General features: G+C 46.9%; 1 pseudogene; it reads right to left on the bottom strand.

The window, feature by feature from the left end:
* Positions 1–4,752: 4,752 nt before the first annotated feature.
* LOC100434563 (ATP synthase F(0) complex subunit C1, mitochondrial-like) lies at positions 4,753–6,891 on the bottom strand (annotated as a pseudogene).
* Positions 6,892–23,141: the final 16,250 nt, after the last annotated feature.

Raw genomic sequence — 23,141 nt, 5'->3', positions numbered from 1 at the left:
TCAAGCGATTCTCCTGCCTCAGTCTCCCAAGTAGCTGGGATTACAGGTGCACACCACCACCCCGGCTAATTTTGTATTTTTAGTAGAGATGGGGTTTCTCCATGTTGGTCAGGCTGGTCTCGAACTCCTGACCTTAGATGATCTGCCTGCCTTGGCCTCCCAAAGTGCTGGGATTACAGGCATGAGCCACCATGCCCAGCCATGCATCAGTACTTTTTAAAGCTCCCCAGGTTGTTCCAGTTTGCAGCCAAGTTTAGGCACCACTGTGCTGTCTGTCTGAGACCCTCTTCCACATCCTTTTACCTGGGCAACTCTATAATCAGGCAGGTCTCTAAGATTGCTGCCGAGCCTGAACAGCACAGAGCCATCGACTGCTCCTTCCCACAGCCACACTTAGCACGCTGCATTGTGACTGCTTCTTCAAACACCCGCCTCCCTACCCATCACCACCAACTGCCCTCCCTCCACTGAGAGAAAGGATTGGGCTCCCTGCTGCATGTGTGTGCAAACACGGGAATGGAACAAATCTTTATAAGAACACAAGAAGTAAGTTTTATTATTCTTAGCAATTTTGAATTTTGCCCCAGGTTTTTGTTTTTGCAGTGATCTGTTTACAGTGTTTAAAGCATAAAGAGATACATTTTCTTTTCAAATACAGATGTAGATATAAAAACACCTGTACTTAATACTCTCAAAGCCATTTTGTTCTATTTTCTACTTGAAATTTCCAAGCTGTGGCTAATCCTTACCCACCGACCTTGACACTGTGGAAAATACCCCCTAATGCTTATGATGTATGGAAAACCAAAACCAAAACAACAATTTTAACCAGGAGGTGAAAGCAGGGGGCAGATGGACTGAGTTAACCCACAAGTGTCTGTGGCTGGGGGTCCTGCCTGTGCTGGGGTAGGGGTGGGCAGTGGATACAGGGTTTATCTCAAGGGGCTGGAGCCCAGTATTGTCTCTCCTATAGGGGCTGTACAGGTCAGTGTCCCATTTTACAAAGGAAGAAACCCAGACAAAAGGCTAAATGAATTGTCCAAGATCCTATTACTAATAAGTAATAGAGGGAAAATTCAAACTTGGCTTTAACTGACTATCCATATTCTTTCTACTATATCAGGATGGGTCAAAGTTCCAGGGCTGGCTGGGTGCGGTGGCTCATGCCTGTAATCCTAACACTTTGGGAGGCCGAGATGCCTGGATCACTTGAGGTCAGGAGTTCAAGACAAGCCTGGCCAACATGGTGAAACCCTGTCTCTGCTAAAAATACAAATATTAGACAGACATGGTGGTGTGCACCTGTAGTCCCAGCTACACAGCAGGCTGAGGCAGGGGAATCGCTTGAACCTGGAAGGTGGAGGGCGCAGTGAGCCGAGATGGTGCCACTATACTCCAGCCTGGGTGGCAGAGCAAAACCCTGTCTTTAAAAAAAAAAAAAAAAAAAAAAATGCTGGGCGCAGTGGCTCATGCCTGTAATCCCAGCACTTTGGGAGGCTGAGACAGGTGGATCACTTGAGGTCAGGAGTTTGAGACCAGCCTGACCAACATGGTGAAACCCCCTCTCTACTAAAAATACAAAATTAGCTGTGCGTGGTAGCAGTCGCTTGTAATCCCAGCTACTCAGGAGGCTGAGGCAGGAGAATTGCTTGAATCCCGGGAGGCAGAGGTTGCGGTAAGCCGAGATGGCGCCACTGCACTCCAGCATGGGCAACAGGAGCGAAACTGTCTCAAAAAAAAAAAAGTAAAAAAGTTCCAGAGCTGCTTTCACTTCACTCTTTAATTTTGCCTAATTTAATCTTTATCAAATTGATATATTTATATAGTTTAAGAAGTCAAATAATACCATAAGACTAATAGCAATAGAAAGTTGTCTCCTCTAATACTTCCCTAATCTTGATTCCTGTCCCCAGAGGCAATTGATTTCAGTTCTTTTAGTCATTTTTTCTGGAATTTATATCTATATGTCTTAACATAATAACATTATTATTTAATTTTTCTTTAATAGTTAAAAATGTTTTTTTTTTTTTGAAACAGAGTCTCCCTCTGTCACCCAGGCTGGAATGCAGTGATGCGATTATAGCTCACTGCAGCCTTGAACTCCTAGGCTCAAGCAATTCTTCTGCCTCAGCCACCTGAGTACCTGAGACTATAGGCATCTGCCACTGCATCCAGCTAATTTTTAAAAATGTTTTGAAGAGATGAGGTCTCAGTATGTTGCCCAGGCTGGTCTCGAACTTGTGGGCTCAAGTGATCCTCCCACCTCAGCCCCACAAAGTGCTGGGATTATAGGTGTAAGCCACCATGCCTGGCCTTACTTTTTTCTAGTTTTAATGGCTTTGATCAGCATATCCTTCATTTGAAGTCTCTACTTTTCAGAATTTATTAAAATTTCCACTCTAGACAAGTACATGACTACTTTTGGTAAACTTTCCATGGGCATATGAAAAGGATATATATTTTGTATTCGTGGTGTTAAAAATTATTATTATTTTAATGAGATGGAGTCTCGCTCTGTTGCTGAGGCTGGAGTGTGGTGGTGCATTCTCAGTTCACTGCAACCTCCACCTCCCAGGTTCAAGTGATTCTCCTGCCTCAGCCTCTTGAATAGCTTGGGCTACAGGCATGCATCCTCACGCTTGGCTAATTTTTGTATTTTTTTAGTAGAGACGGGGTTTCACCATGTTGTCCAGGCTGATCTTGAACTCCTGACCTCTCAAACTCCTGACCTCGAGCCATCCGCTCACCTTGGCCTCCCAAAGTGCTGGGATTACAGGTGTGAGCCACTGCATCCGGCCAAAAATTCTAAATGTACCTATTCAACTGAGTTTATTGATTTTATTGCTCAATCCTCTATACGTGATTATTGTTTGCTTACTTGATATATCAAGTTTTGAACATGTATATTAAAATGTCCAACTATATTGCTTTATTAATTTTGTCTGCAGTTCTAGAAATGTTTACCTTATATATTTGGCTGCTATGTTATTTGGTACATAAAGATTTCTAGCTTTTCCAAAGGTTTTTCTTTTTTCTTTTCCTTTTCTTTTATCTTTTCTTTTCTTTTTTTTTTCTTTTTCTTTTTTTCTAGACAGGGCCTGGCTCTGTAACACAGGCTGGAGCGCAGCGGCGCCGTCTTGGCTCACTGCAACTTCCACCTCCTGGACTATAGATGCATGCTGCCACTCACGGCTAATTTTTGTATTTTTTGTAGAGACACAGTTTTGCTATGTTGCCCAGGCTGATCTCAGACTCCTGAGCTCAAGCAATCCACCCATCTCGGCCTCCCAAAGTGCTGAGATTACAGGCTTCAGCCACAGCTGCTTTTCCAAAGGTTTTTAAGTTACATAATATACTTTGTCCAGTTTCATGCTTTTGTTTTTCTTCTTCTTCTTTTTTTTTTTTTTTCTTTTTTCTTTTTTTTTTGAGACAGGGTCTCACTCTTCACTTAGGCTGGAGTTCAGTGGTGCGATCACAGCTCACTGCAACCTCCACCTCCTGGGCTCAAGCGATTCTCCTGCTTCAGCTTCCTGAGTAGCTAGGACTACAGGCTCCACCATGCCTGGCTACCTTTTGTATTTTTGGTAGAGATGGGTTTCACCATGTTGCCCAGATGGTCTCAAACTCCTGGGCTCAAGCAGTCCTTCTGCTTTGACCTTCAAATATGCTAGGATTACAGACCTGAGCCACCAGGCATGGCCTTTTCATGCATTTTATCTTTTCACATTGATACTAATGTTGTGATTCTGATTTTTTTTCGTAGGCTGCTTTTGCTTGGTATCTCTTTGCCTATTCCTTTATTTTCAACTTTCCTTTTGCTTGGTATCTCTTTGCCTATTCCTTTATTTTCAACTTTCCTTTTTCACTTTGTTTTCGGTACATCTTACATTAACCACATATAGCTAGATTATTTTTCAATGCAACTGACAATCTCTTGAATAGGTGCATAAACCCATTCATATTTGTTGTAGTAACTGAAACACTTTTCTTCCTTTCATCATGTTTTACGTTTATGCTTTATTTTGTGCAACATGGTTCTTTTCTCTTTATCTCGTTCTTTCCTTTTTTTTTTTTGGTCAAATTCTAGAATACCTGCTTTGGAGTTTCTAACCACCTTAAAGTTTTAGTTCTCTAATAATACATAAAAATTAAATAGCTACATTTTCCCCAATAAGATATTTTACTTACTTTTTATTTTTCAAGGTAAGTAAAATTTTTAGAAAGTTTTGTGTTCCCTATTCTCTCCTCTTCTCCACTTAAGGTCCTGGGTTTCATTGATATCGTTTAACTTCTTTAGTCTCGGAGTATTTTTTTGTTTTGTTTGTTTTTATTTTTATTTTTTGAGATGGTGTCTCATTCTGTTGCCCAGGCTGGAGTGCAGTGGCATAATCTCGTCTCACTGCAGCCTCCGCCTCCTGAGTTCAAGCAATTCTCCTACCTCAGCCTCCTTAATAGCTGAGATTACAGGTGTGCACCACCATGCTTGGCTAATTTTTTTTTTTTTTTTTTTGTATTTTTAGTAGGGATAGGGTTTCATCTTGTTGGTCAGGTTGGTCTCGAATTCTTGCCTCAAATGATCCACCCGCCTCAGCCTCCCAAAGTGCTGGGATTACAGGTGTGAGCCACCTTGCCAGGCCTGTTCATTTGTTTTTAGGGAAACATTGTGTTTAATGGTGAAGCTTAGCACACCCCAGCACCAGGAATGGCATGGAGTCGCAGCAGCAGGGACAGGCAGGTGATCCCCACAGAGCCTCACATGGCAAAGAGGATGAGAAAGGCAACCATCAAATAGAAGAGCCCCGTGGCCTCAGACAAGGCAAAGCCCAGAATGGCATAGGAGAAGAGCTGCTGCTTGAGAGATGGGTTCCTGGCATAGCCAATGATCTAGCTGCCAAACACAGTTCCAATGTCAGCCCCTGAACCAGCCACACCAACTGTGGCTGCCCCAGCACCAATCAACTTGGCTGCTGTGTCAATGTCCCCAGAGACAACACTGGTCTGGAATTCTGTCTGGCCCCTGGAGTAGGGAGTTGCTGTAGGAAGCTGTTTAGATGAATTCTCTGGGCTATTCAAGAAGGAGGCAGACACAGGCCCGATTAGACCCCTGGTACAATAGCGGATCAGAGCTGGAGAAATGAGTAGTGCCCCGGTGGTCTATATTTTTTCAGTCTCCCAGCTTTAACCCTTGGTCTCAGCTGTCTTGGAGTATTTTTAAATATGGATTATTTATTCCAAGAGTTCTCACTTAAAAACATATCTATATCTACACACACACACACAAACACACACACACACACATACACACACACATCTCATACCCAGTCATGTTATCATAATCCATTTAGTTGTTTTTTTTTATTTATTTTTTATTTTATTTTATTTTTTTGCAGAGACGAGGTCTTGGTATGTTGCTCAGGCTGGTCTTGAACTCCTGGGCTCAAGAGATCTTCCCGCCTTGGTCTCCCAAAGTGCTGGGATTACAGGCATGAGCCACCATGCCCAGCCCTAGATTTTTTTTTAAAATAAGTTTTATTGTTGTATTTAAGGTATGCAAGGTGATATTATGGGATACATATAGATAATAAAAAGGTTACTATTGTGGAGCAAGTTAATATATCCATCATCTCAGTTACCTTTTTTTTGTTTTTATGGTAAGAACAGCTACATCTACTCATTTAGCATGAATCTCATTGACAGTACAATTTTATTACCTAGAGCTCTAAGTAATAAAATTAGATCTACATTTTATTAGATCTAACTATATTAGATCTCTAGACTTCTTCATCCCTCAAGTCTAGTACTTTGTATTCTCTACCTATGTCTTTCCATTTCTTTCTCCCTCACTCCCAGCTCCTGGTAACCACTGTCTGGTTCTCTATCCTTGTATATTTCAATTTTTAAAATGACTCCATATATAAATGAGATCATGTAGTATTTTTCTTTCTGTTTGGCTTATTTCACTTAGTGTAATATTCTCCAGGTTCATCCATGTTGTGGCTAATGGCAAGATCTCGTTCCTTTTTAGGGCTGAATATATGTGTATATATATATGTTGTATACATGTATCAGTTTCTTTCTTCATTCATCTGTGGACAGACACTTGGGTTGTTTCCATATCTTGGCTATGGTGAATAATGACACAATGAATATGGGAGTGCAGATATCTTTATGAGGTGGTGATTTCACTTCCTTTGTGTATGTGCCCAGAAGAGGGATTGCTGAGTCCTAAGGTAGTTGTATTAGTCCATTTTCACATTGCTATAAAGAACTACCTGAGACTCGGTAATTTATAAAGAAAAGACATTTAGCTGACCCACAGTTCCACAGGCTGTACAGGAAGCATGGCTGGGGAGGCCTCAGGAAACTTACAATCATGGCAGAAGGCAAAGGGAAAGTAAGCACATCCTACATGTCTGGAGAAGGAGGAAGAGAATGAAGGGGAGGTATTAGATACTTTTAAACAAGCAGATCTCATGAGAACTCACTCAGTATCATGCGAACAGCAAGGGGAAAACCCTCCCCCATGATCCAGTCACCTTCCACCAGGCCCCTCCTCCAATGCTGGGGATTACAATTTGACATGAGATTTGGGGAGGGACACAAATCCAAACCATATCAGTAGCATTCATTTAGATTTAACTATATCTATTGCTCACTACTGTTTTCTCTTTGTCTTCCCCCATCTTGAAATTTCTGCTCTGATTTAAATTGCCATTTGGGGCCAGACACAGTGGCTCATGTTACAGGATCCTTGAAGGTGCCACTTCGCCAACCGGAAACCTCTGTGGCCGGTGGCGCCTTTGCCTGAGTTTTGCCTGGGCCCACTGGGCTCCTTCCCTGTACTTGGCCTGGCAGGCTGCACTTGACTCGCGCTACTGGCCTGGATCCCATGCCTACCAAGGGCGAGCCAGGCACAGAGCGGTAAATGGTGTGTGAGTGAGTGAGTATGGGATCTGGCCACTGCACACAGCCAGGCATGCCAGCTGTGGTTGGGTGGGCAACTCCAGGCGCCAGCATGGGTGCTGGCTCCCTGCAAGGCTGCAGCTGGACTAGGCATACCACAAGTGGCCTCCAGTGTGGGCATCTGGGAATGCAGTGGTGCCCAGAAGCTTGGGGAATGCCAGGAACCACAGAGCCCCAAACAGGGTGTCACAGCTCTGGCTTGGGGATCTCCTAGGTCTGAGCTCCCCAAAGGGCTGCAGCTCTTCTCTCCTTCTCGTGGTCCACAATGTGGCAATCCAGGGGGTGGGTGTGTTTCAGCCCTGTTTGTGTTACAGCTCTTTCAGTCCTGCCATTTGGCTGGGTCCCGAGTTCTTATCCTGTGTCCAGGAAGAATGAGGCACATGGATAATTGGAGGGTGAGCAAGGTGAAGAGGTGCTTTATTGAGCAATAGTGCAGCTCTCAGGAGACCTAAAGTGGGTAACTCCTTTCTGCAGGCAGGTTGTCCTGGCGAGTGCAGCTCTCAGCAGAGAGGAGACCTGGAGTGGGTAGTTCCTACCCATAGGCAGGTTGTCCTGATGTCTCTGTGAGTCTGGTTAAGTCCGGGGTTTAGGAAGGAAGGAAGTGTGTGCTGATTGTTTCATGGGCAGCCATGGGTGGGCCTGGAAAAAACACCATTAAGTTCTCTCTCTCGGCTGTGGACTCTACCCAGAACTGACAGCCTGGCCCTATGCTTTAGGCCGTCCATGGCTTGAATGTGAGGCTTCACCAGGGACCTGCCCCTTTCCACCCAGGAGTCTATCTGCCTCCTGCCACCATCTACATGTCATCCATGGCACCCAGGCTGTTCCTGCCGAGGCCTGGCAGGCCAGCAGGCCCATGCTGAGCCACACTCAGCCCCACCTGAGCCTGCCTCCCAGGCTTGTTTGTGCCCAGAGTCCGGAGGGGGCTGAGGCGGCAGGGGGCTGGCATATCAGCACCATCCAAGCATGGGCACACCCGGCCGGGTCACGAGAGTACCCGGGCTTGGCCACAACTTTGCTCCGTAATTGGAGCAGCCACTGGGAGCAGGAAGAGGCCAGGCAGTGGGAGCAGGAACTTCGGAGCCTGCAGGGCAGGGGGCTTCCCGGGCCCCTGAGAGTGCAGGGATGCTTGGGTCTGCAGCTGTGGCTGGACGGCTGCAGCTGTGCCTGGGATGGCAGGGCTCCCACCCCGCCAACTCGGAAGGAGGTGGGGCTCCCATCTGTTCCTGGCTCCCACTAGCTCTGGCTGAGCTACGTAGCCCTGGCTGAGCTACGGAGACGGAGTCTTTCTCTCTGTAGGCCAGGCTGGAGTGCAGTGGTACAATCTCAGCTCACTGCAACCTCCGCCTCTCAGGTCCAAGCGATTCTCATGCCTCTGCCTCCTGAGTAGCTGGGATTACAGGCGCATGCCACCACACCTGGCTAATTTTTGTATTTTTAGTAGAGACAGGGTTTCATCATGTTGGCCAGGCTGGTCTTGAACTCCTGACCTTGTGATCTGCCTGCCTTGGCCTCCCAAAATGCTGCGGGTTACAGGCATGAGCCACCGCATCCGGCCGCATTTTATATTTTTTAAAAACCCAGAAAATCTTATCGGAAGCTTATGTCCCATTGGCCAGAACTGTGTCATCCAGCAAGGGGAGCTGATAATGAGTACATTTTACTCTTCCAGTCTCTATAGTGGAGTCAGAGAAGCGAACGGATGGAAATGGGGCTGAGTAGCCAGCCAACAGCAGCTGCTACATTTCTTCATCTTGGATTTCGCCTCCACGTCTCTTCTCTTTCCTTTCAGATTCCCACTTCTTTGTGTTTTTGCTCTATACTGCAAGATGTCTCTCTCACAATATCTTCCAGACCACTGATTCAATTCCCAGCAATTACTGTCTTCTAATGAATTGCTATATTTGAAAGTCATGTATGTTAGTTTGCAAGAATCTTTTTGAGTGTGCTCTGATCACATCTTGAGAGTTCCCATACCCTTTTCCCTCCTTTTTCTTTGAGGTTCTTTTCTGCCTTTCCTACTAGTTCACCTGGGGCTTCCTCCTTCGTGTTACCGAGTCCTCTTAAACAGGTGCGATTTTTCTTTACTTGCTCATGTTTTTTTCCTCTTGGTTCCCCATAGGGACAAGGCTGTTGATATTTCTAGAGTAGGGCAAAACCAGTAAGTGCTGGAAGATCATTTACTTTGTGTTCTCCTGGGCCCATGGCGAGGGAAGGGTCTGGCAAACTGTCACTTCTTCACTCTCTCCATCCCAGTTGTCCTCAGAGTCTCACAGCCAGCTAGGATCCATCAGTCAGCAAGTGCAGTTTCCCCTGCTCCACAGAGGTCAGGCGGGTAGGGCAGGCCCCCAAGGACCACACACAGCCTGTAGCAGAAGCAGCCCCTCCCCGAGAAGAGTTCTGCTGGTGGGGTCATCTCCAGACACCAGAAATTCCCTGCCATCTGATGCCTTCTCTCTGCTGGCCTTTCAGCTCTCGCTCAGGAGACAGAAGCCCCAAACCTGTTCTTTTCCTTGGAGAGGTAGGGGCTCTCCTGGTCTTCAGGTGCACCTCAGGGCTTCCTGATTATGTTACCCAAAGAGTGAGTGAACTGACAGGGTAAGGGAGGTGAGGAACACTGGCATTTAATGCTTCATCACGGGACTTTCAGGATCACTGGAGCCATATTTATATAGGTTTGACTGTTGCTTAATGCCTCCATATTTGCTGTACAAACAGATGTTGTAAATCCAAGTGCATCTTTCCTGTTTCCCAAAACAGGCCTAGCAAGGCTTCTCTGGAGGCGTTCTGTCGGTAGTTTGATTGAATTAGATGAGTGGGTTATGAATAGAGTTCAAACAAAAGGATGGTATAGGAAATAAAAGAATGCATCACGGTAAGGGCGAGTTTGTTTCAGGCTCAGTTGCGTGATTCGTATGCGCATTGTGCTGTAGTATATCACACATTTCCAGGTAATGTTAAAAACATATGAGCAATGCTAAGTTAGAGGACGTTCTGGGGGCAGTTGATGTGGCTTCCTGAGAGAGTGAAATTGGAGGGAGTTTAGATCCTTTACTAAAAGAAGTCTATGACCCCTCTAGCTCCAGCTGACTTTAATTACAAGGTACCCTCACGGCAGTTACACTGCACTATAACTAACCACTAAATAGTAGGTGAAACTGTGCACCCACAGTGAATTTTTCAGCAGCCCCCAGCAGTGGTCTTTACCCAGCCCCCCTACTTCTATCCCCCAGGAATTCAAGGCTGACTTGGTTTCTCTGCAGTCGTTGTGAAATGCTTAGGGCTGTTTGCTCTGGCAGAGTGAGAAACTTTGGGCAAAAAATCTGAGACTGTCTACTCCTGGGTAAACCTGGGAGAATCCTTCCTGTCTTTTTCTCCACACAGAGTGATTATGATGACCTATGAGAAAGAAAAACAACGGTTCAGTCGACACATGTTGTAACAGAAGATTATATTTTGTTAATGAAGCGTCTTCTGTTTTTTTCTGAACAAGGCTGAGAGGGATTTGGGTGTGTAAGATAGAAAGTAGGTGCTGCCACTGAGCTGAGCTCAGTAAACAGAAACGAGGAAGTTAAAATACCCTGAGGGAAAATATAGGAAGTAGGAGAAAGCCAGAAAGTCTGGGAGCAGAGAACTGACACCTCCCAGAGACCCAACAAGATTGTCATCAAATGGTGACTGAATTTCAGGGGAAGCCTGGGGAAGGACAGAATTCTGCTGAATTCTGCAGAAGTCTTCAGCTGCCAGAAGTCTGAGGTGGGACTGCCAGAGAGTCAGCCCTCATGGCTGAGGGGACAGCTGGCTTCCATGTTTAATGAGCACCTACCTGTGTCCGGCACCCCTAGGCACCCAGACACTGGGGTGGCATCTGGAAGTAAGATGGTTCTTTCCACCCACAGTGCTGACAATCCAGCAAGGAAGGGGGCACTCTCCGAGTAAATCTGCACTTGGAAAGTGCTCTAATATATGAGGTGGAGGTGCTTTGTCAACTGCAAACTGTGAAATCCACCTTTAAGGGCTGCTGGTGTCCCATAGCAACCAGCACATGGCCGGACACTGTGTTCGTTTACTGCTGCTCATGAACCAGCAGATCCATGTGTGTTTTTGAATGTAAAAGCCTTCCAGCCCTTCTTTTGCCCACCGTCCTCTATAGCCACAGGCTCAAATCCAGACCCCATTTCATTGTCCCCTAGTACTCTATCCTTGGTACCCTCAGACTGCCCTGGGAGCACAGCTGACTTCCCTGAGGCTCCCCTCCCCCAGCAGCACCCAACCTTTCCCAGAGCAGATGCCCTGCCCTCCTGAGTGACAGATGGAGCTGCTCGGGCCATGATGCCCAGGCACCGGGGCATCCAACCTCTCTTCCAGTGTGAGTCAGGCAGGCCTGGTCCAACATCCCATCAGCCAGTGCTCCCCAGCTGCTTCCCCGGAATGCCTGGCTGAACCCCAACAAGGCCAGCCCCTGCAGGCAGATGGCTCTGAGACTCTTCCTCTGTCAAAGCTCTGCAAGATGTCCCGGCGCAGTGGCTCATGCCTGTAATCTCAGCACTTTGTGAGTCCAAGGTGGGCGGATCACCTGAGGTCAGGAGTTCGAGACCAGCCTGACCAACATGGTGAAACCCTGTCTCTACTAAAAATACAAAAGTTTGCCAGGTGTAGTGGTGGGCGCCTGTAATCCCATCTACTTGGAAGGCTGAAGCAGGAGGATCGCTTGAGCCTGGGAGGTGGAGGTTGTGGTGAGCTGACATTGCACCACGACTACACTCCAGCCTGGGTGACAGACAGAGACTCTGTCTGCATCCCCCCCTGCCCACAAAAAAAAAAAAAAAAAAAGCTCTGCAAGACCAGCCTGGAGTCTCCTCATCTGGAAGGGCCCTCTCCTGTGGAGATAAGAGGTGTGAATGGCATTTTCTCAGCCTGCCAGCCACCTGGCATTGGCTACTTACAAGAATATCTTAATTGGAAAATGTGCAAAGGATAAAAACAGGAAATTTTCAGAACTGTATATCCTCAACCTCACTAATCATCATAGACATGAAAATTAAACAGGGTATTTTTCATTTAGAAAACATTTTATTGTGCAATACAGCACATAAATAGAAGAGGACATAAACTTAAATATATAGCCGTGAGCAACACACCACCCTTTTAGCTTGAGTTTCTCTATCCACTCATGTGGATGTTGGACACAATTATGTCTAAAGATCCTCCCAGCTCTGGGACCTCTTGAATCATCACTACTGTCAGTCTTGGTTTACTGCTAATTCCCTCAATGACCTGGGGAAATAGTCTAACCTGTTTTCTCATTTGTAATTGGGCATACAAACAGCTACCCACCCTGCCTCACAGCACTGATTTAGGTGGGTCCAAAAAGATTAAAAGCTTTTTTTTGGGTATAATAAACTATCAAGCAATCCAAAAAATTTTGACAGAAAGCCAGCCGGAAGACAGATACCTTATAAGGTGGATGCCAAGTACAGGGCCAGCCCTGCGCTGTCAGGAAGGGAAGTGGCCCTGGGTGGGTCTCTGAGGCTTTCCCTCTGAGGGTGAGGGAAGATTTTCCCTCTACTCTCTGAGGGTTTCATAGATACACACACACACACACACACACACACACACTGCCGAAAAATGAACAAGTCCCAAAAGATGCGCAGTTGCACCTGGGGTCCAGGCTGGGAAACTAGTCATATGGGAGAAGAATGAACATCTGCATTTTTTTTTTTTTTAGACAGAGTCTTCCACTGTTGCTCAGGCCTCAGGCTGGAGTGCAGTGGCATGATCTTGACCCACTGCAACCTTTGCCTCCCGGGTACAAATGATTCTTGTGCCTCAGCCTCCAGAGTGAGATTACAGGCACCCACCACCATGCCTGGCTAATTTTTGTATTTTTAGCAGAGACGGGGTTTCATCAGGTTGGCCAGGCTGGTCTTGAGCTCCTGACCTCAAATGATCTGCCCGCCTCGGCCTCCCAAAGTGCTGGGATTACAGGTGTGAGCCACCGCACCTGACCTGACATCTGCATGTTTCTATTTGAGGAGAACTCCCTTCCACCTTTTTCTTTTATAGAGGTGTGACCTCATCCTTACAAATGGAGGTACAATATGTTTTGGGAAATAGTTATTATTATATTGAACTTACTGTTGTGTGTCCTGCCCCACATACCCTCCCCACTGGGAGGGTACATCATATTACATCATGAAATGGCCCAGCACCCCTATGCTCAGTGACCCGCTAGCCTTCCCCAACTCATGCACCCAGCCATCACCCAGGGGCAGTGCACAATCAGAGCCTGTTGCCTCGAAAAGACTCACTGGACACAGTAGAACTCTAGTAGGCTCTGCCAGCTCCTGATCCCATCCCAGCCCTGGGACCCCAGCCTGGAGTGACCATCTCCCATAGCATATACCCACTTGCCAGATTCAGGACCCTTTAGTTTGGTTCTGTCATCTGGCCTGGGCCATTGTCCCCAGGACTCCCCAGATGTCCCCTTCTAAAGGCTTAAGATAGTTCCTCTGTGGGTTCCATAGGCTTCATACACCTGCTGGTATCACCTCTCTGCTCCCCCGACCACTGATGGGGATAAAGGCCTAGAAAGCCTGCTGAAGTCTTAGAACTTAAAGAACCTGACTTATGTCACACTTCCACCCCCAAACACACAGACAGAGCCTCAGGGTATGAAGAGCAGTTCCCAGCACACTCAATACCTTTCTACATCACCTTCAATGACTGCACAGGGCTCACAGCATGGTTGTGCCAATCATCCAGTAATAGACACCGTGGTTGGTCAGTTAGGTCATCATGAGGCCATCCACTCTCCCCAGCTGGTGGTCAGGAGCAGCCTTTCAGCAGGGAGAGCAGGGGACAGGAGGAAGGACAGGAGTCCTGGGGTGGGGGCTGCAAGGACGGCTGTTCAGTAGCCAAAGGTAGGAATGGGCCTAGGGATGCATGGAAGAGGATCTGGGCAGTCGGCCTTCTGTGGGGGCAGTGGTGGTGGCTGCAGAAAGGAAGCCAGAAGGAGCAGGGCTTTTAGAGGCAGCTCTCCAGGGGATTTCCAAAACAAGAAGCCACTGGGGTGACCCAGGCCCTTCTGAGTAATGAGCATTTTGCATGTCCTTGGAGGCTGTTGTCCCAAATCCCCTTGGGCCCAAAGTCACTAAAGTGTGCCCATCACCCCATGCAGGACCCTAAGAGGTGTGATCATAGCCTAGTCTGGTTGTTTGACAATCATTGCAGAATAAGTTGTGTAATTTGCAAAGTCAAGCACAAAACATAAATAATCACTGTTGTCTTTAATTTTCCTGTTAAGTATAGAGCATAAAACTTTAAGGAGGTTGCTTTCAACTTCAAAAGAATTAGGAACTAGTGCCATGGGATAGCATTTCCCGAAGTACATTTCAAGATATGCTAGTTCCTTCCTGGTATCTAGGGAAAATGTTGTGTCCTCAAATACAGTTGAGAGAGGCTACACATCCTTCTTTCCTCTTAGAGACACACTATACTGTATCCGTTCTCACTAAAGGCTATGAAGAAGTCCTGCAGTATTTCCCAGGCTTATTTAATGGATCCTTTTTTAAAAACAAACAAACAAACACTTAAAATCTCTTGGAACTACTATTTTGCAGTAACCTGCCTCTCCACGTAAAGTTTCAACTCCAACCACTATTGAACTGCCAATATTTGAGCTGAGTGTATTGTTCCAATTTGCTTTTTAACCACTTAGTTAAATGATTTTATTCTAACATAGCTGGGGCTACAACTGCATTGGAGTAAAAAGCACTTTGCTTGCTGGGTCAGGGGGCACTTTAACTTCTTTTTTTTTTTTTTTTTTTTTGAGATGGAGTCTCGCTCTGTCGCCCGGGCTGGAGTGCAGTGGAGCAATCTTAGCTCACTGCAACCTCTGCCTCCCGGGTTCAAGCGATTCTCCTGCCTCAACCTCCCGAGTAGTTGGGACTATAGGCACCCGCCACCATGCCCAGCTAATTTTTTGTATTTTTAGTAGAGATGGGGTTTCACTGTGTTATCCAGGATGGTCTCGATCTCCTGATCCACCCGCCTCGGCCTCCCAAAGTGCCGGGATTACAGATGTAAGCCACTGTGCCCGGCCCACTTTAACTTCTTAATGGAGAAAAATCAGTTTACTTCTCTGAACTTCAGTTTCCTCACTTGCCAAATTCCATGGGTTGTGAGATTTAAGAGGTAATTATGTGAAAGCCCCAGCTCAATGCCTGATGCTAAAGAAATAACTGGTAGAGAATGAATATAGAGCCTTGGGAGTTGAAAGACAGGAGTCATGGAAAACTTGGACAACGGTAGTCCTTTTTCTCCTTTCCCTTTTCCTTTCCTTTCCTTTTTCTTTTATCTCCTCTCCTCTCTTCTCCTTTCCTTTCTTTTCCTTTCCTCCCTTCTTTCTTTTTCTTTTTTAGAGATGAGGTCTCACTATGTTGCCCAGGCTGGTGTCAAACTCCTGGCCTCAAGCAATCCTCCTGCCTCAGCCTCTCAAAGTGTTGGAATTACAGGCTTGAGCCACTGTGCCCAGTGAAGTCTCTTTTCTTTCTTTCTTTTTTTTTTGGGGGGGGGGGTTGTTTTGTTTTGTTTTTTTAACTCATCACTCTACTAATGAGGATGAAGTCCCATTTCAAAAATAAATATATAGATTCAAAATTGCAGTATTTGCGGGGAAGAACTAGAGGAAGAGGAAAAGAAGGGGATGGGTATTTGAGTTCCTTTTTTTTTTTAAAGGATCTATGATGCTGGGCGTGACTCACGCCTGTAATCCCAGCACTTTGGGAGGCCGAGGTGGGTGGATCACGAGGTCAGGAGCTCAAGACCAGCCTGGCCAAGATGGTAAAATGCTGTCTGTACTAATAATACAAAAATTAGCCAGGCACGGTGGCAGACGCCTGTAATCCCAGCTACTCGGGAGGCTGAGGCAGGAGAATTACTTGAACCCAGATAGCAGAAGTTGCAGTGAGCTGAGATTGTGCCACTGCACTCCAGCCTCAGTGACAGAGCAAGACCCCATCTCAAAAAAAAAAAAAGATTTATGAATGTAACAGTTAGCTTTTGCTGTAAAACAAATTACCCCAGAATTTAGTGCCTTAACACAACAATCATGTATTAGTTCGTAATTCTGTGGGTTGACAAATCTGGGCTGGGCTCAGCTGGGTGGTTCTGCTGGTCTTGCCTAGATCCACTCACATGGATATTGTTAGCAGTTGGGCTGATAGGCTGGATGGGCTAAGATGGTTTCACTCACATGTCAGGCAGTTGGTGGCTGTCAGCAAGGAGCCATGGCTCTACTTCATGTGGTCTCTCCAGCAGGCTAGCTCAGAATTGTTCTCATGACAAGTCAAGGCATTTGATTCCTAGGCTTAGAACTCAAACCTTACTTCCATCACGTTCTATTGGTGAAAACAAGTCAGAAGTGCAGCATAGATTCACAAGGTGGAGAAATAGATTCTACCTCTTGATAGAAGCTGTAAGGAGTTCATGGTCATTTAAAATCTCTCAAATAGGCTGGGCGTGGTGGCTCATGCCTGTAATCCCAGCACTTTGGGAGGCCGAGGTGGGTGGATCATGAGGTCAGGAGATTAAGACCATCCTGGCTAACATGGTGAAACCCCGTCTCTACTAAAAATACAAAAGAAAAAAAAAATTAGCCGGGCGTGGTGGCAGACACCTGTAGTCCCAGCTACTCGGGAGACTGAGGCAGGAGAATGGCGTGAACCCAGGAGGCAGAGCTTGCAGTGAGCCAAGATCGCGCTACTGCACTCTACACTGGGCGATAAAGCAAGACTCCAACTCAAAAAAAAAAATCTCCCAAATAGAGGTTACTCTTATGTATTTGGTGTGTTGGGAAGAAGTCCATGTGCAAACTCCCTGCTTGAGAGAGTGTCTTCTTCCCTGTGTTTCCTGTACTTACTTCCTTTACTTCTTGCCCTTCCTCTCTTTCATCCATTCTAATAAGGCTTTCACCCCCACGCTCTGTGGAAAGAGCTCTCATCAGGTCATTGTGACTCACACCTTGCAAAGCCAATGGATGATTTTCTGTGCTGCCTCCGCTTGACCTCTCAGGACATAGTAGAAGCCTTGGCGCAGGTTGGAAGGGGAGTTCCCAGGACACTTAATCCTTTCCCATATCTCTTTCTCCTTCTCCAAGCTCCCTGTCTCCTCACTGGCCTTGTTTTCCTTCTTCCTTACTGACTGTAGCTTCTCTGTTTTCTTTGCTGCCTCTCTGCTTCTCAGTGTAGGAGGTCCCAGGGTCGGCCTTTGTCTCTCTTTTCTCTTCTTGCTATACTTTCTCCCTAGATGACATCATATAGGCCAAAGTTTAAATGGATCAAATGACTCTCAAATCTATATCATCCAACCCAAACCTCACCTCTGAGCCCCCCAGACAACTGCACCTGGATTTTGAAAAGACATCTCAAAAAATAAAATGGCCAAACAAAGAAATTGCATTTTTTTTTAAAGTATATGTGCTGCTGAAACAAGCACAACAGTAATTTGAGTTTTGGCCTAACCTCCCCTGCCACTCTTCTTTATCTTTCTTGCCTTTGTAAATGACAGCAACATCTACTAAGAGATCATCCTTGCTTTCTCTTTTTCTCACACTCCACACCCAAAGCATCAGTGAGCCCTGCTGGCTCTACCTGTAATATATATCCCCAATGCAACTGCTTGTCACTATTTCCAATGCTGTCCACCTAGTCCAAGTCAAAACCTTCTTGCACTAGGACTGCTGCAACGGCCTCCTAACCAGTCTTCCTCCTCCCTCCCCTTCTGTAGGTTCCCCCAACTCCTGTTCATCCTCCATACAGGAGCCTGCCAAAGCACAAATCAGATTCTGTATCACCTGCCTGCTTCAAACCTACCAGTGGCCATCAGTGAAACTGGAAATAAATCTAAACCATTTTTTAAAGCCAAAGGCTCTTTCGTATGTCTCTGACCTTGCCTCCTTCCACTCTCCCAGGAACCCCTTGCATGAGCCACACAGATCTCTCCAAGGCCTTTCCTGTCTCCTGCCTTTGCACTTGCTGTTTCTTCCACTTAAAAGCTCTGCTCTCAGATCTTTAGCAGGGATCCATATCTGAAATTATACTTTTCTGTTTTGCTTTTTTTTTTTTTCAGGCAGGGTCTTGCTCTGTTGCCCAGGCTGGAACGTAGTGTTGCAATCATAGCTCATTGAAGCCTCAAATTCCTGGGCTCAAGCAATCTTCCTGCCAGTGACTCCTGAGTAGCTGGAACTGCAGGCATGCACCACTGTGCCCAGATGGTTTAAAACATTTGTTTTTGTAGAGACAGGGTCTCACTTTTTTGCCCAGGCTGGTCTCCAACTCCTGGCCTTAAGCCATCCTCCCACCTCAGCCTCCCAAAGTGTTGGGATTACCAGCGAGCCACTTTGCAGGCTGAAATGATACTTTTCATGTGTCTGTTTTCATGTGTTGCATGTTCCTACAACCCCTCACTCTCCAACAGAATAGAACAGAAGCTCTTGTTTATCTTGTGCATCTTGTTTGCAGTTGTATCCTCAGAGCCTGGGCAGGACTTGACTCATAGGAGAAGCTTGTTGTGCATTTGCTGACTCATCTATTGACTGTGAGAATTATAGCTAAGATTGTTAGAGCTGGAAGAGGAACAGGCCAACCTCATTGTTTCACAGGTGGGGAAACAGAGACACAGACAGAGACCTTTGCCCAGTGGCATGAATACAGACATACCCAAGTCAAATTGGTCATGCGTAATTGTTAGCTTCTTTTTCACAAACTGTAATAGCCATTAAAGGCAAGGGTTAGTCATTTCCCCCTAAATCTCACTGTCAAGTTATCACAAAAACAGATCTCAGGACGGATTCTGCTGCCCATACAAATGTCTATAAAACAAACATTTATTAGCTAGTAGCCACAAAATTGGTTCATACAACCTTTCTGTGAAACTCAAAAAGGCCCAGCTTTCTGTTCTTTTAGGAGCTCTTCCACCTTGCAAGAAGGGTCTGCTGGAGGAAAATACAATATTCTAAAGGCAGGATTCAGTCTGACTGATGGCTGCATTGGAATACTTTGGGACAGAAGCACTCTCAAGCCTTTAGCTCAGTGTATTATCCGTAAGTGAGAATTAGCAGCTTCCCAAGATTCTTTGACACTGTTTGAACAACCCCAAAACTATTTTAGCCAATCTAAATATCTTTAATACTGTTAATTTCTCCAAAGGAGACTCATTTCTAATACCTGTTATGCTAATTAATAAGCCCAGAATTTTACCAATCTATTCATTATGCTAATTAGAAAAGCCCTGGGGTGGATTGAGATATGGATATTTGCATGGGATACTGAGCGATTGTTCCAGACTCTGCACGCCTCTGAACTCCCAAGTTCATTGAAGTGAAGTTGGTAACTTAAAATCAGACATGGTGGAAGTATTTACTTTATGGAAATTAGAATCCCCCACACCAGCTAGTTTTTAAGTATTTACCAGTATATCAGTGGATAGCTGAGTAAGTGACCTCTGGAATGTGGCTTTCTGATAAGATGTTGGCTGACAACCTTACCCTCATGACTACCTCTGTACCTGTGATGCTTAATTCTGGCTGCACTTTAGAAATTACCTGGGGGAGTCCAGACACAATGGCTCACGTCTGTAATCCTAGCACTTAGGGAGGCTGAGGTGGGCTGATGATTTGAGGTCAGGAGTTCAAGACCAGCCTGACCAACATGGTGAAACTCCGTCTCTACTAAAATACAAAAATTAGCTGGGTGTGGTGGCGGGGGCCTGAAATGTCAGCTACTTGGTAGGCTGAAGCAAGAGAATCACTTGAACCTGGATAGCAGAGGTTGCAGTGAGTCAAGATCACGCCACTGCACTCCAGCCTGGGTGACAGAGCGAGACTGCCTCTCAAAAAAATAAAAACAAAAATAAAAATGAGAAATTACCTGGAGAGTTTAAAAATAATACTGATTACCAGGTTCCTGTTGGTGGTGATTTTGACTTGAATGCAGTGGGGCTTGAATATCAGGATACATTTAAAGCTTACCAGGTGCTTTTAATCTGCAGCTAGGGTTGCAGTCACACCTGTATGTCACACTATGCCACACATTCTAACAGTCCTACAAAAAAGTAATGGCAAAACCAGGATTTGCACCAGGCCTGCTGGCCCCTAGGCCAGAGTTCCTGGCTAAAGGAGGAAAAGTGGGAAACAGATGGCCATTTCTTCTGAGGTCTCAGTGTTTGCAAATGTGGTTCAGGAGGAGCCCTAGTGCTTGGGGTCAGGGTCAGGATTGCAGGTGGGGAGGCACAATGAAGAAGCCCAGCAGCCGGGGAAAGGCTGTGCCAGCCCCAAAGAGCTCCAAGGCTCTTTGTAGGGATGGTTCACCTCAAGGGCTTAGGGAGAGCTGAGAGGGCTTGCTAAGAAGCTTGTGTGTCACCAGGGAATATCTGAAAGATGAGAGAAAATGCAGCTGGCTGGAGAGGCCAGAAGGGAAGAATAGAAGTCCGGGGCAACTGGGAAGGGAACCTGTTGGAGGAGGGTGTGTGGCAGTTTCGACTGTAGTTTAAATATGGAGAATGAAAGGGAACTAGGAGGCTAAACTAGCCTTCTAGGGTATGAAGAGGGTTCCAAGCTTCTATGGGTGGGGAAGAGACTAGCGCCTCAAGTAATGTGTGTGGACTTAGCTCTGCAGGGCTGGGTGGAGGCTCTAGCCCTCAAAGAGGAATAAAAAGTTAGTCTTCCTCCTCAAAGGACAGAAAGGACAACTTTTTTTTTTTTGGGACCGAGTCTCGCTCTGTCATCCAGGCTGGAGTGCAGTGGCACGATCTTGACTCATTGCAACCTCTGCTATCCAGGTTCAAGTGATTCTCCTGCCTCAGCCTCCCGAGTAGCTGGGATTACAGGCACCCATCACCATGCCCAGCTAATTTTTGTATTTTTAGTAGAGCCAGGGTTTCACCATGTTGGCCAGGCTGGTCTTGAGCTCCTGACCTCGAGTGATCCCCCTGCCTCAGCCTCCCAAATTGTCAGGATTACAGGCGTGAGCTACCGTGCCTGGCCAGAATGGACAACTTTTAACACTATGGTAAGATGCCTTCTTGGCCCTCAGATAATCATTTGAGGGCAGCTTGCATTACTCTCTGGTTCTCTTTCCACCTTTTCTTTTCCCGGTTGTTTTTTTTTTGAGACAGGGTCTTGCTTTGTTGTCTAGGCTGGAGTGCCGTAGCACAATCATAGCTCACTGCAGCCTTGATCTTTCGGGCTCGAGAAGCGATACTCCCACCTCACCCTCCCAAGTAGCTGGGACTACAGGCATGAGTCACCATGCTTGACTAATTTTTTTTGATTTTCAGTGGAGACGAGGTCTTGCTACGTTGCCCAGACTGGTCTGAAACTCCTGGACTCAAGCAAACCTCCCACCTTGGCCTCCCAAAGTGCTGGGATTACAGGCATGAGCCACTGTGCCTGGCTCTGGTTCTATTTCTCTACCCCACACAAACATCCTCCCAAGGTTTGTTTGTTTTGTACCAGGAAATTGGTTTCCTTTTACCCTTCCAGGCATGGCACTGCCTCCCTCCCCAACCCCCAATCTTGCTTTCTTCCTCCTAGGGCAGAGCTCTGGGGGCTAGAGCCAGCCTGGACTAAGTCTCTGAGTCTGTCCTCTGTTGAGTTTGTGTAGGCAGGAGCCCTGGGAACCCAGGACTGGGGACTTGTATAAGAGTGTCATTCCTGAAATCACCACTAGGGACCCCACCCAGCACTGCTAGAGCTCATGACCTCTGTGCCATGGATTTAATTACTGAAGGCCACAGCAGGGATTGTCTGGCTCCCAAGTCCCAGGCTGAGCTAGGCTTGGGAGACAGGAAACAACAGTGAGTAAAGCTGGGACCATCTAGCATGAGAGACAGGCTCACAGCTGCCTCTGGTCCCAGGCTGAGAAAAGGCCAGGTGGGAGGAGGCTGGGTTAGTGGCTCGCTATGTGCAAGAGAGGGAGCTGCCTCCCTCACTTATAGTTTCTGTTTGTTTGTTTTTTGTTTTTTTGAGATGGAGTCTCCCTTTGTCACCCAGGCTGGAGTGCAGTGGCGGGATCTCGGTTCACTGTAACCTCCGCCTCCCGGGTTCAAGCGATTCTCCTGCTTCAGCCTCCCCAGTAGCTGGGACTACAGGCATGTACCACCCTGCCCAGCTAATTTTTTTGTATTTCTTAGTAGAGACAGGGTTTCACCACGTTGTCCAGGCTAGTCTCGAACTCCTGACCTCAAGTGATCCGCACGCCTTGGCCTCCCAAAGTGTTGGTATTACAGGCGTGAGCCACCGTGCCCGGCCTTGTTTTTGTTTTTGTTTTTGTTTTGGAGAGAGGGTCTCACTCTGTCTCCCAGGCTGGAGTGCACTGGCACAATCACGGCTCACTGCAGCCTTGACTTTCCCGACTCAAGCGATCCTCCCGCCTCAGTCTCCCAAGTAGCTGGGACAACAGGTGCGCCGCCGTGCCTGGCTTTTTATTTTTTTTAAATTATAGAGTCGGGGTTTTGCCATGTTGCCCAGGCTGGTCTTGAACTCCTGGGGCTCAAGCCATTCGCCCGCCTCAGCCTCCCAAAGTGCTGGGATTACAGGCGTGAGCCACCGCGCCAGGCCTTCAACCTAGTTTGAAGATGGGGTTTCCCGGGAAGAACCCTTCCCAAGGCTGGGTTATCACCTGGCAAAAGTAGGGGACTTCCGAGGTCGTTTGGTGAAGGCCTTCAGCAGATCTGTTTCACGAGCAGACTCCAGCTCCACAGGGGCCTATTAGCCCCACCCTGGTCTGCCTCCCTGAGCCTTCCTGAGCCGAGCAACTCCACTTCCTTATTCCATTCACGTTTAGCACACTTATTTGCACTTTCAACACCTGGGCGATTAATTCTTGCCCTTTTCCCAGTTTTCCCTCTTGACAAGAGGAAAGCTTGTATTTCTATGTACCCCGATTAGGCACACTCGCTCTCTCCCTAGAGCACCTCTGGTTCACCTCTCCCACGCGCCCTGCGTTGCACAGGCGTTTCCAGAGTTGCACGCGAGCTCATTTGCAAGACCGTCTCCCCCTCCTATCCCTTCTTGGTCCCCTCTAGGGCCCAGGGCAGCAGCCCCGCCCCTGGCCCGCCCCTCCCAGAGGCTGGGCCGCCGCGGCCTCCTATTGGCCGCCAGGGCTGGCAGGCTTCCC

Source organism: Pongo abelii, chromosome 8 (assembly GCF_028885655.2).
Source record: "Pongo abelii isolate AG06213 chromosome 8, NHGRI_mPonAbe1-v2.0_pri, whole genome shotgun sequence".
NCBI classification, from domain to species: Eukaryota; Metazoa; Chordata; class Mammalia; order Primates; family Hominidae; genus Pongo; species Pongo abelii.
Note: the sequence above shows the minus strand (reverse complement) of the source record. Positions and strands in the feature narration are given on the sequence as shown.